Source organism: Hemiscyllium ocellatum, chromosome 3 (genome assembly GCF_020745735.1).
Source record: "Hemiscyllium ocellatum isolate sHemOce1 chromosome 3, sHemOce1.pat.X.cur, whole genome shotgun sequence".
Taxonomy (NCBI): Eukaryota; Metazoa; Chordata; class Chondrichthyes; order Orectolobiformes; family Hemiscylliidae; genus Hemiscyllium; species Hemiscyllium ocellatum.
In genome coordinates, this window is record NC_083403.1 from 6,897,491 (window position 1) to 6,912,318 (window position 14,828).

A 14,828-nucleotide genomic window follows, 5' to 3' on the forward strand; every position below is an offset into this window, starting at 1 on the left:
AATAATTTAAATAATGTGCTGAAGCAGCTCAGTTTGTGGGTGTTGCATGATTGCTCCTGCAGTTGAGAATCTGGTCAGTGTGCACAGCTTTCCTATAAACGCTGGTCTGTAGCTCTCCATTGGCTTTGCACTCTGTGATGTCTAAGAGGGGAGACCATTTTTCTTCTCTTCCTCTTTGGTAAACTTTATACCAGTAAGGATGTTATTTGTGTGTTTGAGTTTCTTCTAATTTGTTGCGTTTCATGACGACAAAGGGGTCATTCACATAGCAGACCCAAAGCTTGGGCTGGATTTTGGGAAGGGTTGTTCATTCTAACCTCTGCATAACTGCTTCAGCGAAGAGTCCTGATATTGGTGATCCCATAGGCGTCCCCATGACTTGTTTGTAGGTCTAGTCACTGAAGGTGAAGTGGGTAGTGAAGCACAGGTCTATTAGTTTGAGGATGCTGTCCTTGCTGATCGAGTTATTGCTGTCAAGGTGTTTGCGTCCTCGGTTTGTCTAGCAGCGAGGCCAGTGCTTCATTAGCCAAGGCGCTGTTTATTGTGAATAGGGCCTTCACATGCAAGTAAACCATGACCTCATCGTACTCTACCTTGGTGTCTTTGATATGCTAAGGAATTCCTGGGTGCAGTGGATGGAGAGACTTGAGTCATCAACTAGGTATTTCAGTTTGCATTGCAGTTTCTTTGCGAGTCTGTACATCGGTGTACCAGAAAGTGAAACTATAAGTCTGAGAGGGGCCCCTTGGTTATGTACCTTTGGTAAACCGTAGAAACAGGGGATGATGGATCTTTCAGGTTTCATTCTTTGGAGGTCTGTCTTTTTAATTTCACTTGTCTAGTGAAGTTTCCTCAGGGCTGCTGTAATACAGTTTTCTCGCTGTAGAGTTGGGTCCATCGCCACCTGCTGGTAGATATCTGTATCTGTCAATAGTGTGTTTGCTTTTGTGATGTCTTGTCTTCTGTTCAGGATGACAGTCATGCGCCCTTTTCTGCCGGTAGGATTACAATATTCCTGATGAAGGGCTCCTGCCCGAAATGTTGATTTTCCCTTCTTCAGGAATGAGCAAGGTGTGCCAATCAGGCTAAGATAAAAAGTAGGGAGGAGTGATGAGAATGCGATAGGTGGAAGGAGGTTAAGGTGAGGGTGATAGGCTGGAGAGGGGGTGGGGAGGTGGAGAAGTCGGGAAGAAGATTGCAGGTCAAGGCGACGGTGCTGAGTCCGAGGGTTGGGACTGAGATAAGGTGGGGGGAGTGGAAATGAGGAAGCTGGAGAAATCTGCATTCATCCCTTGTGGTTGGAGGGTTCCTAGGTGGAAGATGAGGTGCTCTTCCTCCAGACGTCGAGTTGCCTTGGTCTGGCAATGGAGGCGGCCAAGGACCTGCATGTCCTTGGTGGAGTGAGAAGGGGAGTTAAAGTGTTCAGCCACGGGGCAGTTGGGTTGGTTGGTGCGGGTGTCCCAGAGGTGTTCTCTGAAACGTTCCGCAAGTAGGCGGCCTGTCTCCCCAATGTATAGGAGGCCACACTGGGTGCAGCGGATGCAGTACATGATGTGTGTGGAGGTGCAGGTGAAATTGTGACAGATATGGAAGGATCCCTTGGGGCCTTCGAGGGAAGTGAGGGGGGAGGTGTGGATGCAAGTTTTGCATTTCTTGCGGTTGCAGGGGAAGGTGCCTGGAGTGGAGGTTGGGTTGGTGGGGGGTGTGGACCTGACGAGGGAGTCACAGAGGGAGTGGATAGGGGAGGGAAGGGAAATATATCCTTGGTTGTGGGGTCTGTTTGGAGGCAATACGTGTTTCCTGAAGCATTCGTGTAGAAAGTACAGTTGTCGGCAGGTGGCACTCAGTCAGATGGCGCTGTGGTTTCCCATCTTCAGGCTAATTTGAGCATATTGCACCCATAGGTGTTTCAATTTTTGGAGATTTGTACTCAGGTTGTGGATCAGGTTTTACATTTGTTCACTGAGCTGGCAGATTTGTTCTCAGACGCTTCATCACCATGCTAGGTAACACCATCAGTAAGCCTTCAATGAAGCACTGGTGTTCTATCACGCTCGCTATTTATCTGACTTGAGTGTGTGGTGCTGGAAAAGCACAGCAGGTCAGGCAGCATCCTAGGAACAGGAAAATTTATGTTTTGGGCAAAAGTCCTTCATTAGGAAGGAATTCCTGACGAAGGGTTCTTGCCAGAAATGTTCATTTTCCTGCTTCTCAGATGCTGCCTGACCTGCAGTGCTTTTCCAGCACCACACCCGCGACTCTAATCTCCAGTATCTGCAATCCTCACTTTTGCCTACTTATCTATCTTGGTTTGTTGTGGTGGGTGATATCACTTCTGATTATTTCTCTGAAAGGTTGGTATATGGGGCCCAAATCGATGTGTTTGTTAATGAAGTTCTGGTCAGAATGCCTGGCCTCGAGGCATTACCATGTGTATTGGATGAACATTATATACAAAATACCCTGCAAGGACTGCAACAAACATTCCACTGGACAGACGGACAGGAAAGTAGCCACCAGAGTACATGAGCACCAAATAGCCACCAAAAGATGATGAACTATCACTAGTATGCATACACACAGATGAAGCCCGACACTAGTTCGACTGGGACAATACATCTATCCTGAAACAGGCTAAACAAAGCCATGCACAGGAATTCCAAGAGGTCTGGCATTCAAACCAGAACTCCATTAACAAGAATGTTGATTTGGACCCCATTTACCAACCTCTCAGAAAAAGAACCAGAAGTGATATCACCCACCATGACAGATCAAGACAGATAAATAACAAGCAGGACAGAACACAAGCATGTTATCGGAAGCTCACAGACGATGTGACCTAACATGGTGATTTAACATTGGAGAACCAATCTACCAGCTCAGCAAGCAAGCTTACAGCCAAATCCTATCTCTCAATCTTCTCCAACAGCTTCCCCACCACTGACAACAGGTTCACCAGCCTGTAATCACCTGGATTATCAGTTTCCCTTTTTAAACAAAGGAACAACACTGGCCACTGCCCATTCCTCTGAAACCTCACCTAAGGCCAAAGAGGATACAACGATACCTATTAAGACCCCAGCCATTTCCTCCTTCCCTCCTACAGTATCATGGGATAGATCCCGTCTGGCCTAAGGGACTTGACTACCTTAGTAAATATTACAATACCCAACACTTCCTTCTTCATTCTGTTGACCTGCCCAGAAGCATTCATACATCTTTCCCTCTCCTCAACGTCCCTTACGTTCCTCTTTTTGGTGAATATCAATGTAAAGTACTCATTAAGGATCTCACCCATTTTCTCTGGCTCCATACAAAACCTCCATCCTTTAACTTTGAGTGGACCTACTCTTTTCCCAGGTATCCTCTTGGTCATAATTTAAGTATCCAATGCCCTGCTCACTACGGCATTTCATATCTTTTTAGCCCTAATAACTCTTCATTTGAGCTTTGCCCTACTTTCCCTGTGTTCAAGAATGTTGTCTGTTTTTAGTTGCCAGTGCTTTGGTATGCTTCCTTTTTGTTTTACCAAGCTAATAATTTCTCCTGCATCCAAGGGTTGTGAATCCTGCTATCCCTGTCCTTCATTTTCACAGGAGCATGACTGTACTGCACTCTAATCAACTGGTCCTTAAAAGACTTCCACATGTCAGATGTGAATTTATGCTCAAACAGCCACTCCCAATTCACATTCTCCAATTCTTGCAAATTCGGTTGTAGCTGGCCTTTCTCCAATTTAGCACCTTTACCAGAGTTCCATTCTTGCCTTTATCCATAAATATCCAAAAACTTATAATACAATAGTTATTTTATAATATGTCAAAAACATTCAAAAAGATGTTCACCCCACCTCTTGATGTCATATAATCCATCCACTAGTTATCCAAAAAGGTAGTAGATGATAATCTTCTTTCTGGGAGATAGATACAGAATTTGGTTTCAACAGGTATCCTTAAAGTTTGATCAAGTCCAGATTTGGAAAGGTGATCTGGAAATCACTCCTGTTGGAGCAAAGGAAAAGACAGTGAACATATTTAGTCAGCTAACTGTAACAAACATGTTCCTCACTCTCCACATCTTCCTCAGTTTTATTAATTTCCATTCAATGAAATTCACCTTCCAAACATTCCTTGGAGAATTTTTCTTCTTTTTACAGGGATATAATTATTTAACCTTTATTTTTTGCCCTGACATACAATGACTCAAATGTTAATGACTTAAAAGATTTGGGGCAGGGAACAGGGTCAGTTTACAATATATAAGAACCTGATCATCTCACCAGAGATTCACATATTCCAGTTTGCAGCCCACAATCAGAAAATATCCACCATTTTGTCTTTTACAAATGTGATACAATATAATATCAAACACCATACAATGCAAGGAATTAGGAGAGATGACCAAATATTTGTCTAGGGTGTCAGTTTTAAGGATTTGGAGATGCCGGTGTTGGACTGGAGTGTACAAAGTTAAAAATTACAACACCAGGTTATAGTCCAACAGGTTTACTTGGAAGCACTAGCTTTCGAAGCGCCGCTCTTTCATACTCCACAACCACTTGATGAAGGAGCAGCGCTCTGAAAGCTAGTGCTTCCAAATAAACCTGTTGATCTATTAACTGGCGTTGAGAGATTTTTAACAGTTTTAAGGAGTATGTTAAAGGAATATAGACAAACATGTTTAACATAGGAATTCCAAAGCTGAGAATTGGAAGGATTCCAAACAAAATTTGTTGATAGGAGAGCAATTAAAAGCCAAGATGTGCAAGAGGTCAGAATTAGAGGAGTACAGGTACCTTGAATGCTGGAGGAGATCACAAAGAAAGGGATGGGGCACAGTATAGACTATAAGGAACAGAAGCAGAAGGTCTTTCCACATTTTGAGTCTGCTCCACCAGTCACCAAGATCATGAATGATCCGATTCCTCCTCATCTTTGTCTTAAATGTGTGACCTCTTATTTGGCGATTATACCCTCTGGTCAGAGACTGCCCTCAAGGGGGAATAACTTTTCTACATCTACTGCCAAGTCCCTTAAGAATAGTTTTCATTTCAATAATGGCCACCACTCATTCTTCTTAACTCCAGTAAGTACAGGCCTAACTACTCAATCTCTCCTCATTACACAGTCCCTCTACACTCTGGATCAAACTGGTGAAGCTTCTCTGGATTTTCTCCAATATCAGTGCATCTTTCCTCAGATATAAGAACCAAAACTGTTCACAGTATTCCAGCTGTAATTTAACTAGTGCATTGCACAACATTAGCAAGACTTCCATACTTTGATACTTCATTGCCTTCAAATTAGTAGCCAATGTTCCACTTGCCTTCCCTATCAACCTGCTCAGCTTGCATGCTAAAGTTCTGTGATTTACGTACAAGTCGTCCTAAATTGCTGCAATGGAATTTTCAGGAATGTTTCTCTATTTAAATAACATTCAGCTTCTCTTTTCTAGACAGGGATTGAAAAACAAAAATGAAAATTTGAAAATTAAGGTAATGCTCAACATGAGTCAATTTAACTCTGCAAGCCCAGGGGTGATGTTAATTGGACTTCGCCTGAGTTAGACAGGAAGTGGACTTTAAGGTTATCTTTAGTTTATGGAAGATAGAATGCAAAGATCAGCCAGAGTACACAAATATTCAAATCTTGCAATAAGGTATGATTAAGGGTTTTAGCTGAGTGCAACCCGACCACCTCCACGAAGATCCCCATCTCTATCCCCCAGATGTGGTTTCATGAATGCGCTATACAAGTAAAGCTTGGCATCCTCACTTTTGCGTTCAATTCTTTTTGAAATAAAAGGATAGCATTCCAATCGCCTTCCTGATTACAAACTTCTTGAGACTTGCACTGCAGATCATTTAAATCCCTGTGCAGTTGAGAATCCTGTAGTTCTTGTTTATGTCATACCCTGCTTTTTTACTTCCACTGTCAAGTGAACAATTTTGCATTTTCTCACATATTACTCCATTGCCAGATACAGCAAACGTTTTAGTAATTGACACCTATGAGACCAGCAGTGCACTGGGTGATCAACAGATCCACATAATCAATGTAAAAGCACACACTAAATAACAGAAACGTAATGCAAGTATACACATTACTCTTACATTTTACTAACAGCATAAGTCACAAGTAATAGTGCAATTGTGCCTTAAATAAAACTTACCAACAGAGAGCCTTCTCACTAGTACCCTCAACTGACTACTCAGACATAGTGGAGACTGTGATAATACAGTAAACATCCAGTATTTCTGGTGTACAATTTTCACTAATTTATTCAGAGTGCCAGTTCATGAGCTGCCAGAAAAACAAAATTTGCTGTATTTGTCTACTCACTCAGCCTGTACTCATCTGCAAATTCTTTGTCTTCTTCACAACATCGTTTTCTACCCATTTAGGTGCTGCCTGCAAATTTAGCTATGTCTTCATTTTCCTCATCTAAGTAACTTGAAAAACTGGAGGATAGACAAACACCCCGGGCCTGACGGGATATATCCTAGGATTATGTGGGAAGCAAGAGATGAAATTGCAGAACCGTTGGCAATGATTTTTTCGTCTTCACTGTCAAGGGGGGTGGTGCCAGGGGACTGGAGAGTGGTGAATGTTGTCCCCCTGTTCAAAAAAGGGAATAGGGATAACCCCAGGAATTACAGGCCAGTTAGTCTTACTTCGGTGGTAGGCAAAGTATTGGAAAGAGTACTGAGGGATAGGATTTATGAGTATCTGGAAAGACACTGCTTGATTAGGGACAGCCAGCACGGATTTGTGAGGGGTAGGTCTTGCCTTACAAGTCTTATTGAATTCTTTGAGGAGGTGACCAAGCATGTGGATGAGGGTAGAGCAGTGGATGTAGTGTACATGGATTTTAGTAAGACATTTGATTAGATTCCCCATGGTAGGCTTATGCGGAAAGTCAGGAGGCATGGGATAGTGGGAAGTTTGGCCAGTTGGATGGAGAACTGGCTGACTGGTTGAAGTCAGAGAGTGGTGGTAGATGGTAAATATTCAGCCTGGAGCCCAGTTACAAGTGGAGTTCCGCAGGGATCCGTTCTAGGTCCTCTGCTGTTTGTAATTTTTATTAATGACTTGGAAGAGGGAGGCGAAGGGTGGGTCAGTACATTTGCAGACTATACGAAGATTGGTGGAGTTGTGGATAGTGAGGAGGGCTGTTGTTGGCTGCAAAGGAACTTAGATATGATGCAGAGCTGGGCTGAGGAGCGGCAGATGGAGTTCAACCCTGTCAAGTGTGAGGTTGTCCATTTTGGAAAGACAAATAAGAATGCGGAATACAGGGTTAACGGTAGGGTTCTTAGTAAGGTGGAGGAGCAGAGGGATCTTGGGGTCTATGTTCATAGCTCTTTGAAAGTTGCCACTCAGGTGGATAGAGCTTGTAAGAAGACCTATAGTGTATTAACGTTCATTAGCAGAGGGATTGAATTCAAGCGTCGTGAGATGATGTTGCAGCTGTACAGGACCTTGGTAAGGCCACATTTGGAGTACTGTGTGCAGTTCTGGTCGCCTCATTTTAGGAAAGATGTGGAAGCTTTGGAGAGGGTGCAGAGGAGATTTATCAGGATGTTGCCTGGAATGAGAATAGGTCATACGAGGATAGGTTGCGAGTGCTAGGCCTTTTCTCATTGGAACGGCGAAGGATGAGGGGTGACCTGATAGAGGTTTATAAGATGTCAGGGGAATAGAGTAGACAGTCAGAGACTTTTTCCCCAGGTACAACAGAGTGCTACAAGGGGACATAAATTTAAGGTGAAGGGTGGAAGGTATAGGGGGGATGTCAAGGGTAGGTTCTTTACCCAGAGAGTGGTGGGGGCATGGAATGCGCTGCCTGTGGGAGTTGCAGAGTCAGAATCATTGGTGACCTTTAAACAGCAATTGGATAGGTACATGGAAAGGTGCTTAAGCTAGGACAAATGTTCGGCACGACATCGTGGGCTGAAGGGCCTGTTCTGCGCTGTATCATCTATGTTCTATGTAACAGATGTAAAATGTGGAAAGCACAACATAAACCCATACAAGATTTCAGTCAGCACATCCTGCAATCATACAAGATTTCAGTCAGCACATCCTGCAATCAGACAAAGATCTACTTATGCATACTGTTTGCTTATCTTTCTTTCCATGCTAATATCTTGCCCCAACACCACAAGTTCTCACTTTTCACAACAACTTTGGATGCGGACCTGATCAAATGCCTTCTTGAAATCCATGTTAAATACAGACTCCTCTTAACCCACAGTACGTATCTCCTTCAGAGCTTCAGTAAGTTGATTAAATGTGATTTCCCATTGCCAAAATTGTGCTGACGCCTCCTCATTACCAAATTTTTCTTAAGTATACAACTAAATTGACTTTAGTGATCAATTCTAACATCCCATATCAGGCATCACGCTCACAGAACTACAGTCACAACAGATAAGTAGCAAGCGGGACAAAACACCAACGTTTCACCGGAGGCTCATTGATGATGTTACCTCGCATGATAATGAAACATCTGAGATCAAACCTACCAGCTCAGCGAGCAAACTTACAAGATGATCTGAGCTACAAATCTCCAAAATTTCAGATCTATAGCTTCCTGCTACCTAACTCCCTTCTTGGATGAAGGTTTTTTGCTGCTACTTTCCAGTCCAACAGAACCTTTCCTGATTCAGGAGTTTTAAAAAAAAATTAATACCAATGCATTTACTACTTCATTAACAACATCTTATAACAATTCCAGGATCGAGTACATCAGCTTGTCAACCTGCAACTCATTTACTCAGGATCATACAGGCTAAGAAAGTGCAACATGAACGAGACCCTTCAACCAATTCTAGCTACCACTGTCAAATATGCATCCATTCTATTCTCATTTTATGGCATTCGGTCTGTAACCTTCAATGCTCCAGCATTTCAATCTAAATTGTTCTTAGATATCTTGAGGATTCCTGCCTCTACCGCTCCCCTCTGGTGAACAGTTCTTCCTCAAATGCCCTCTAAGCCTCCTGCCCCTTACAATTGTGGTCACTGGTTACTCACTCCTCTCTTAAGAGGAAACATTTCTCTTCATCTAGCCTGTCTTTGCTCCTCCGATTACCCCTGAGCTCTGTAGGAAACAATCCTATTCCAGCCAGTCTCTCGTCACAGCTGAACATTTTGGTCAATCTCTTCTGCATGCTGTCTACTGTGATCATATCCTTCCTGTCCTGTGGCAATGAGAATCGCACACAATTCCCCAGTTTTGGCGAAGTTAACTGCTTCCACTTTCCAGTACTTAGCCCAGTGTCTTGGCATTGCAATTGCACATGGAGATATTTCGTAAAGGTTCTGCATCCACCACCCTTACAAACACTGAGTTCCAAATTCATACCACCTTGCAGGTGAAAATATCTTTCCTCACATCTCTTGCAAACATTGTACCTTGCTCATTGATTCTTCCATCCAAGGCAAATAATTTCTTCCTATCTATGCCCCTCATAATTTTATACATCTCAGTCATATTCCCTCTCAAGCACCCATGTTCTAAGGAAAACTCCAGTTCGTCCAATCTCTCTTCAGAACTGAAACTCTGCGGCCCAAGCAATATCCTGGTAAATCTTCTCTGTCCCCTCTCTAGTACCATCACATCCCTCCTATAATGTGGATTCCAAAACTGCAAACAATATTTTCATTATGGTTTTATACAGTTCCAGCATCATCTCTTCACTCTTGAACTCTATCACTTGCTGCACTGGTCAAGTTCTACCATTTGCCTTGAGCACTTTATCTGTCCTGCTACTCAAAGGACTGGTATACGTGCATACCAAGATCCTTCTGCACATCTCTCTTTCCTAGGGCCTTTCTGCTCAACATATATTCCCTTGCATTATTAGCCCTTCCAACATGCAATACTTCACATTTTTCAGGATTAAAGTCCATTTGTCCCCCTCAGTTCACCTAACCAACTTGTCTATTATCATTCTATAAAGTTTTCTTCTTCACAATTTATCCCACCACCAGTCATTGTGCCATCTGCAAACTTACTCATCATACCTCTTACATTCATATTTGGGTTATGAACATGCTCAACAAACAGGAAGGGACTCAGCACCAAACAGGCTTTGTGCAACAGGCTTCCCTCCAGTAAAACAGATGCCAAATACAAATTTAAAACCTCAGCTCCATACACACACTGCACATGGTCCCGAACGAGCACATTATTTCTTTGGACGTTGACCTGCCCCCAACATATTTATAAAACACTTGTGGATTTTCCTTCATGTTTCTCAACAATGCTTTTTCACGCCCACTTTGTTCTGATTTCCCTTGTAAACAATCCTTGCAGTCTCTACACTCCTCTGCAGCATCACAGTTTTGAGCCTTCAGAATCTATAAGCATCTCCTTTTTTTCCATTGCATGCCTTGGCATCCAGTGTTCTCCAGAATTGTTACTTAAACCCTTGAACTTTATGGGAAAATATTAGCTCTGCACTTTGACTATACCGTTCTGAAAGTTTTGCACTGCTATGATGGGGATTTCCCAGCAAGTTGCTGCTCCCAGTTCATTTCAGCCAGACCTTGTCTTATTAAAATTAGCCTTCCCCCAATTCAGAGCTTGATTTTCAGTATATCTTTGTCCTTATCTATATCTTAAATCTAATTCAGTTATGGTTATTATCACCAAAAACTGTTGCAATGTGATGTATATCATTTCCTTCTGATTCATTCCCTAAAAATAAGTTCTGCACCAGTCAAGGCATAAATTCTTCTCCAACATTCTACATCCTGGCTTAAAAGCTCTTCCGGACCCACTAAGAATCCCAATCTCTCCAAGCCGTACACATTTTGGCCATCCCAGATAATATTGAGAAATCCCCCATAATGTTACACCTCTCTTGAGACTTGCCTATTTTTATTTAAAAACTTCAACCCCAATCAGGTGATCAACCCACTTTTTTTTAATTTCTCCTCATACAGCCTCAGTTGAGGATCTAAGAACCATATTCTGCACTGTTCTGCTACCATAAAGCACTTTGTATGGTATTATCTGCCTGTATATTACACAAAGCACTTCTTACAATATCTCAGTACATGCAACAATAAAAAAAATCACCTATCTTATTTACAAGACTCCTTGCACTAGAATATGTGCCACCCAGCTTTGTGATGCTCACTTATGCCTTGACTTCACATTGCCTAATAGACTGATTTTTCTTCTAAACTTGTCTGTAAACCACCCAACTGAACCTCCACTCCATATCCCACATCCTATGCCAAATTAGGTTAAATCCCCACCAGCCACACCAGCAAACTTCCTGCAAGGATGTTCATCTAGTTCCAGTTGGGATGTAGCATGTCAGGCTTGAACAGAAACAAAGTCACTGATCAAGCAATCTTAAGACCTTACATGCTGCTCCAACCCTTCAGTCACATAGAACATTACAGCGCAGTACAGGCCCTTGGGCCCTCGATGTTGCACCACTCTGTCATACTAATCTGAAGGTAAAAACAATGACTGTAGATGCTGGAAACCAGATTCTGGGGATTAGTGGTGCTGGAAGAGCACAGCAGTTCAGGTAGCATCCGAGGAGCAGTAGCCCATCCCACCTACACTATTCCATGTACGTCCATATGCCTGTCCAATGACAACTTAAATGCACTTAAACTTGGCAAACCTACTACTGTTGCAGACAAAGCATTCCATACCCTTACTACTCTCGGAGTAAAGAAACTACCTCTGACATCTATCTTATACCTATCTCCCCTCACTTTAAAGTTGTGTCCCCTCGTGTTTGCCGTCCCCAGACTTGGAAAAAGGCTCTCCCTGTCCATCCTTTCTAACCCTCTGATTATCTTTTTGTCTCTATTAAGTCACCTCTCAACCTTCTTCTCTCCAAAGAGAACAACCTCAAGGCCCTCAGCCTTTCCACCTCAGACATTCCTTCCATACGAGGCAACATCCTAGTAAATCTCTTCTGCACCCTTTCCAAAGCTTCCACATCCTTTTTATAATGCGGTGACCAGTACTGTACACAATACTCCAAGTGTGGTCGCACCAGTGCTTTGTACAGTTGCTGCAAAACCTCCTGGTTCTGGAACTCAATCCCTCTATTAATAAAGGCCAAAACACTGTATGCCTTCTTAACAGCCCTGTCAATCTGGGTGGCAACTTTCAAGGATCTGTGTACATGGACACCGAGATCTCTCTGCTCATCTGCACTCCCAAGAATCTTACCATTAGCCCAGTACTTTGCATTCCAATTACTCCATCCAAAGTGTATCACCTCACACTTGTACACATTAAACTCCATTTTCCACTTCTCAGCCCAGGTCTGCATCCTATCTGTCTCTCTGCAACCTACTACATCGTTCATCACTATCCACAGCTCCATTGACCTTAGTGCCGTCCGCAAATTTACTAACCCACACTTCTAAGCCCTCATCCAGGTCATTTATAAAAACGACCAACAACAGTGGACCCAACACCAACATGAACATGTTCCATCAACTACAACCCTCTGTTTTCTTTCAGCAAGCCAATTACTGATCCACACTGTTATGTCACCCACAATCCTCCGCATTTGGTATAATAGCCTATTGTGGGGAACCTTATCGAACACCTTGCTGAAATCCATATACACCACATCAACCTGTTTACTCCCATCTACCTGCTTGGTCACTTTGTCAAAAAACTCAGTAAGATTCGTTAGGCACGACCTACCCTTCACAAAACTGTGCTGACTGTCCCCGATCAGATTATTCTTTTCTGGATGGTTATAAATCCTATCTCTTATAATCTTTTCCAACACTTTACCAACAACTGAAGTGAGACTCACTGGTCTGTAATTACCAGGGTTGTCTCTACTACCCTTTTTGAACAATATTTGTCTATTCTATCCAGCTATTCATTTACTCTCCAGCACAATGGGGGGGGGGGGAAGGAGGGAATTTGGTGAAAGGAATGGTTGTGGGGAAGTGGGGGCAAACATTGTGGAGTGGAGAGGTCAGAGGGGAAGGTTGCAAAAAAGAATGCCTGGACAGGATTGGGGGGGGGGGGGTGTTGAGGTAGAGGAGACATGCAGGGCTGAAGACAGAGGAGAGGATGAGATGGGCTCAGTGGTTAGCACTACTGCTTCACAGTGCTGGGATGGGGGAACGAGAGCGTGGTGGTGTGTTGAGGGAAGGCAAGGAAAATGTAGTGTGGGAAATGGGGGTGCAGGAGAGAAGAGTGGGTGGGTGGATGGAGAGGAGAGCGTGTTGGGAGGGTTGGGGAATGGGAGGAGAATGTGGTGAGGGAGCAGGGAAAGATGGTAAGGGGGGCTAGTGGGGGAAGGCAGTGAGTGAAGGGGAGGAGGGCGGTGCAGGAATGGGGAGATGGGCAGTGACTGAGCTGGTGGGCAAGGCAGTGAGCAAACAGAGGGAGAGCAGGCGGTGAGTGGAGGGAGGAGGGCGGTGAGTGGAGGAAGGAGGGCGGTGAGTGGAGGAAGGAGGGCGGTGAGTGGAGGAAGGAGGGCGGTGAGTGGAGGAAGGAGGGCGGTGAGTGGAGGGGGGAGGGCGGTGAGTGGAGGGGGGAGGGCGGTGAGTGGAGGGGGGAGGGCAGTGAGTGTGCAAGGGGGGAGGGGAGGAGTGGGGAATGGGTTGAGTGGAGGGGGAGTTGGGGAGTGAGGGGGGTAGGGAAGGGTAGTCAGTGGAGGGGGAGAGTGGTGAGTGAAGATGGGGTGAGGGGTAGAGGGGGGTGAGGGGTGGAGGGGCGAGAGGGGTGGAGGGGGGAGGGTAGTGAGTGGAGGGGGTTGGGGTGGGGGTGGGGTAAGTGGAGGGGAGATGGTCAATGGGAGGGCAAGTTTGTGGTGAGTTAAGGAGAGGGGGTGTGGGGACAGCGCGTGCCTAACGGCTGTCTGGTTTAAACTCCCCCTCCCCCTCCCCCCGCTGCTCCTGCCAACGTTCGATGGAAAGGAAAACGGTTGCAGGCTCGTGCGCGCTTCACCGCAGCTACACGTCCAGACGGCGTAGGGTCAGGCCGAAGCTCAGTGCTCGCTGACCAAATACGCAGAGGCGAACCAGCCACCCGCTCGAGCCACATGAGAGCGAAGCCACATCTTTTATTTTCTCAAAACGACCAAAATACGGAAAAATCGATGAAACTGCAATATTTATCGCAACAAAAACGGTAAAAATATACGGAACAACAGCGTCATATATGTGTTACCAAAATGGACCCGGTGCTGCAGAGACTTCTGGGGAAGGCTTGCTGCAGGCACAGCGCATGTGCGCCCAGTTCAGCCTGCTGTATTAAACTGGACCATTAGGGGGCGTGATGGTTGCAGCCTGGACTCCTCCTCAGATCCCACAATCAAACAGGACTCAGATTTGAAAGGTGCAGTTTCTATATGCCAGATTACAAGTAATAATATTGCAGATATTAAATTGTGTCTGTACAACAAAATCTTTAGGGCTAGAGGATCACTGGCATGGTAAGCCACTCAGGAGAATGCCTGTGGCATATGAGTTCAATTCTCACCTTGGCAGCTTGTGGAATTTGACCTCATTTAACAAATCATGAATTAAAATGTGGACTGAGTGATGGTGATCATGAAACCATTATAACGTGCAGTGAAAATTCATCTGGTGTACTCAAGTCAAGGGAGAGGGAGGGAGGAACCATATGTGACTCCAGAACCACAGTAATTTGAGGAAGGAGCACTGGACCCAAAATGTCAACTCTGATTTCTCTTCACAGATAGTTCCAGACCTTCTGTTTTTGATCCACAGCAATATGGTTCATTCTGAAAGGGCTGAGCAAGCAGCTCCATTGTATCAAACAGGTACAAAGTAACACCATAAGACAGGAGC

At 44.3% G+C, this 14,828-nt stretch overlaps 1 protein-coding gene across 2 annotated transcripts in view; it reads right to left on the reverse strand.

Moving 5' to 3' along the window:
• znf318 (zinc finger protein 318) overlaps window positions 1-14,215 on the reverse strand; it is a 97,387-nt gene extending 83,172 nt beyond the window's left edge. Inside the window, exons 1-2 of one of the 2 annotated variants that reach the window (XM_060848084.1) lie at window positions 14,185-14,215; window positions 3,851-4,001 (exon numbers count right to left, since the gene is read on the reverse strand). The gene's annotated coding sequence lies outside the window, so the exon portion shown is untranslated. Of the gene's footprint in view, window positions 1-3,850; window positions 4,002-6,171; window positions 6,260-14,184 lie in introns of those variants that run through there. The other variant, XM_060848092.1, reaches the window with a different exon arrangement.
• Window positions 14,216-14,828: the final 613 nt, after the last annotated feature.